Below are 5,247 nucleotides of genomic sequence, written 5' to 3' on the forward strand. Positions count from 1 at the left end.
TTCAAAACTGCATGAAAATGGTACAGATGGATTCCTTGAATTTTTCTGATAATTTTCCATATATAATTTGTTTGATTTGGAGTTACGGTTCAATTACTATGAATTTTTGAAGTTTTGGATAATTTCTGCAATTTTCTAAATTATTTTAAATCCAGAAAATCAATACTGCGTCAGCATGACACCATGCTGACATCATCAGGTCAATGGCGCCAGCCCAGGTCGAACATGACCTGTGGGTTCCACTGGTCAGTGACCCGGCATCATCTGTGTCGCTGACAGGTGGGCCCGGTCAACTGCCACGTCAGCCAGTCAACCATGACGCGTGGGTCCGCTGGTTTTGTTAACTAATCTAAATTAAAACTAAATAGCGGTTTAATTAGGCAGCAGGGCCCACTACTCAGTGGCTCTCGGGGTGATTAGTGGGGTGATTAGCTCCTAACTAAGTGGCCACATCGGCCCGCCGGAGTTTGGCCGGCGGCGACCACGGAACACGGCGGAGGCACGCTGGAGTTGCTCGGGCTTGCACTGCAGGTGGCGGTTTGCGGTGGGGTTTGGCTCTACGGTGAGCTGGCGTTCGCGCGCATCTACTAGGGCAGGCGGGAGGGGCTGGGACGGCCCAAGCTTGCCGGAATCAAGCTCGTGGCGGCGGACGGATTTCGGGTTTGCATGGGGTTGCGGCTACGGTGCAGGGCAGGCCTAACTGGCAGGTGATTTGAGCTCCTGGAGACTCCTTGAGTGCGTTGACGTGCTTGGAGGCGAACTTGCGCGGCCATAGCCACGGTGGCGGCATGGCCAGCGGCGAGGAGCTATCGGCTTAGGTGAAACTAGGGCTACGCAGCGCAAAAGAGGCGGGGAAGAGAGAGGTTCGGGGAGGGAGCTCACATGGATTCCAATGGAGGCCTCAGCAGGCTCGGGGACGCACCGTGGACGATGGATGGGCGCCGGTGATCTCGGTTGGCCGAGGTAGAAGACGACCGCAGTGACGACGTTTGGGGGCGTTCGGTGCCGCGTGGCTCGGCGGAGAGGACGAGGGCAACGAGGCGGGGCCTCTAGACTACTCGAGGGGACGAGGGAGATGCGACGGCCGCGGTGGTGCTCGGCGGCGCGCTGCGGTGCGCTCGGGCACGAAAGAGAGGGATCCAGGGAAAGGTGTGAGAGCGAGGGAGAGTGAGAGAGAGAGGCAGGGAGGTGCGTGGCGCCATCTGGGGTCGTCCAGGGCATCGGCAGAAGCAGGAGGTGGCCGGGGCGTGTGCTCGCGCGCGGTGGCCACGCGCTCTCGTCCTTCTGGCTGGAGGAGGACGATGACTGGCGGATGGCTGCGTGGGCTGGGCCGCTAGCTGGGCCAGGTAAGTGTGATGCCAGATACAGTGCCCTCTCTCTCCGATTTTCTATTTAGTTTCTGTTTTTCTATTTTCTATAATTGTTTTTGCTTTAATAAAAATGCTAGAGCATTTTCACAAATCCTGAAAATATTTGTGGGCTCTGTTTGGAATATTTCCAACAACCCTCATTTACTTTCAAGATCATTTGGACATTTAAAATTATTTATAGTATTTAAATGCCCAAATGCAAATAAAGTATGATTTAATTCAGAGCCCAAATATGTCATGGAAAAATGTGCATCACCTTTGGTTACTGTTTATAGCATTTTCCATAAATGATGAACATTTTTGAAAGCCATTTGGATTTACTGAAAATAATTTAGGTGAACCTAGTGAATTCCTTTGATGCTAGGGGTTTAGGCAATCCCCATTTCAAGTTTTTGAGAAATTTAAACATGATGCACACATGAAGGGCTAGCCTAGTGCATACCAGAACTAGGGATGTGACAACTCACCCCTACAAAACAAGAATCTCGTCCCGAGATTCAAGTCGTGAGGTAAGAAGACAGAGGGGACACAGAGCTAACACAATCTTCACGATCCAGGTTGCACTTCATAAGAACGTTGATTCGATCATCATCTTTGTCTCGACGTCTTGCTTTGAGAACTTCATCGATATCCAACATAACAACGAGAATAAAGGGAGAATTTTAGAAGAATCGATCTTCTTGAGGTTCGAGTAACTTAGGATCATCTTAATGATCACAAGATCAACTCATGGAATGAGACATAGAAACATCTCTCGAGCTGAGAGGCAAAACATGCATCAGGTGGGACGGAAGAAACAATTTGACGAGGGTTTCAAAGTAGCAAGGAAAAATTGCCATGATTCCATAATGGGGCACCTCAGGAAAGGTGACTCGTGGAATTATTCCCTTAAGTGGCAAAAAGAATTACTTTTGGTACATAGATCATTGAAACTCTTTATACCAGCCTAAGGCAATCACAATCTATCGTTTGGCGGAGTTTGAATGGATGATGTGCACTACCTTGTTGAAGACAATGCAAGGGATGATTTTGCTTGCGCGTGCTCTCAAGAACTTGAGCATTTCCATATTCATCAAGGTTCTACCAATATCCGTATCGAGGATCCTGGCAACACATCTTACTACCTTGACGAATAGAGATGGACAATGCAGATGCATAGAAAGACAACCCTTTCTCAGATTTCACCTTAGCGAGGCCAAGGAAACGAAATCTGGATGATCGATCGAGAGACATTTAGCACTCCGCTTCTAATGTTCTCCTTGATGTACTGGTTACTACGGTCATGCTTAAAGCATCAACATAGCCATCAAGTAGTGGTCGGACTTCGGAATACAAAGGATCCATAAAGAACAACTTCTGGAGTAAATCCTACGAAATCCTTATGGGGAGGTGGCCAACTTCCTCAATCAAGATACTACAATAATAGGTCTTCCGGCTGGGTGTGTTGGCCACGACATCCACTTACCGGTTACAGAGAGACCAATATTATAGTTCTTGGAAAACGTTCCAACCATCATATCTGCCTGAGATTCAGATCTGGTTGGTGTCAGGATATTCCGGACTCATCAAGTATAGAGAGAAAAGTGAAAGTTTGCAACACAAGTCGACGAGATGACGATGCAGGATTCTCGGGAAATGGACTGCGCTGGTAAGCTCCAAAACATGAGCTGGTTCTACTACAAACATGTGAACACGCTGTCCCAGACAAGCATGACCACGTAGTAGTCCTACAATGAAACACTACCGAGTTCAGGTGGGGAACCATCATTGCGGATAACGAAATCCTTGATTAAGCCCGGGTTAGCTCTTAAAAAGGAACTTCTTCTCCTTGAACAAATCAATCAGTGGCTTGGTGTGCTAGGAACACATATGGAGTGGAGGTAACTAATCTACCAAACCATAGAATACTTCACATGTATGCATGACTGATTTGGGATAATTCCAAGGGAAACAAAAAAAACCTTTCTCAAATTCATGGCGGCCACTTGCATCAAATGCACATGTATTCTAGGAAGTCACTTCTTTCATCCGAACATATGCTTCATGGACGGGACATGAAGATAATGCTTATAAAAGTTTCCAACATTACTTAGATGTTCGACATGAATCATGGACAAGATAAGGATGCCGTCGATGGGCTCAACAACAATTCATCCAGGTTCCCATGAAGATGGAATTCCACGACTATGTGAACAAGGTGGTAGCATTGGTCAGACCAGAGGATGTAATGGTGTATGCCCGAGGAATCAGCCTCGAGTAAGACAACATTACAAACATTGTTGGTTCTGATTTGATTTGAGGATAGCCCACACTCAAATAAAAGTTTGGACAAGACAATAGATCCAACAACTGATCACGAGGACCAATCGATGAAGATATCATCTTTCTTCAACACACACACGCATACAAAAGATATCCCTTAACACGAACTAAGTCAGACAAGCTTTTATCTTCCAACTCTCCAAGTTGTTGTTTAGCTTAACCAATTAGCTCAGGGGTATCCAACACAGATTCTTGTAGAAGGGGTGGTTACAAGAAATCAACTTGATCATGAACTCAACATAGAGGTCAGGTGACAACCTGGTAACACTTCCGAGAAGACATTCGGAAAATCACGAACCACCGATATGTTACTAAGCTCGAGAACAATCTTGTTTTTCAAGGCAAGACGATATGATCAAAAGAGCGAGGGATTGACACAATCATAACTCATTGATCGAAGCGTGCACCTGAAATAAGGACTAGGTATCAAGATCAATCTTAGAATAGTAGTTCAATAACCAACATGCTAAGAATGAGAATATTGTCCATTTACTACCAAGCAACGAGTTGCTCAGAGTATTGATTTCACACATCACGATTCACTTGTCGGTATTCCGGTTGCGACAACATGACACCAACGAATGAATAATGATGGCAAGAAGTATCACTACGTCAAGAATTCATAAGGGAAGGTGCAATTCTCATGACATTCCTGACACAAAGTGGATAATCCTTTAGGGTAGAACAGACCAATAGCTTGATTGCATTTGATCTACGAAATACAACTGCTTTGACCCAATCCTAGAAATGGATGAGATACTGGGGTTTGTTTCTCCTAGTCATTCTCAACTAGAATGGTTTAACGGACCACAAGAATGATAGGCGCCGATGAACGAATGCTCACATACTCTTGACTATCAATTGATAGATGAAGGTCAGAATATAACTGAAGGGGGACAACTCAAAGGAACATATACTTTCTGAGTTGTGGATGCATAGATTAGTATGCCGAAGGAGTTCAACATATTTCTTCCGGATAACCCATACAGAAAGGTAGAACTGGCAGAGTCACAATGTAGAATGGAGAACTCATCAAGAGCACTCTGGTTGTGATCTTTTGGTTCAAAAGAACTTCTGCCACAAGCACTTCATGGTATTTGGAAGAAGGAAATACCACAAACCTCGAGGACTATCGCAAGGTTACTAATATCCTAAAGGAACTAGCAACACTATCAACATGAAGCAAGTAGGGTGAATCTTGGGCTTAAACCCTAGGAGTAGAATACCTACTAACTAAATAACATCAGGAGATGCTTTCGAGAATGGTGGCCAGAATCATCACACTGGGAACACCGAACATGGCTAGATTACTAACTCTAAGATACCCTAGTGTCATAATAACAACTCCAACATATATGTCGAGGCAATAAAGTACCTCAACTCACCGATTAGTGTGGTTAATCTGGCCCAAAGGAACATCGAAAATGGAAGGAAGGAATTTGCAAATGCATCAGACTAGTTAGAAACCTGGGATGACTCGGACAGCATAACGGCTGTAAATGCTCAAAATGATTTGAGGCATCCTGCAAAAATGGTGGCATAACCACTCAACATC

This window comes from Triticum urartu, chromosome 7 (genome assembly GCF_003073215.2).
Source record: "Triticum urartu cultivar G1812 chromosome 7, Tu2.1, whole genome shotgun sequence".
NCBI lineage: Eukaryota > Viridiplantae > Streptophyta > Magnoliopsida > Poales > Poaceae > Triticum > Triticum urartu.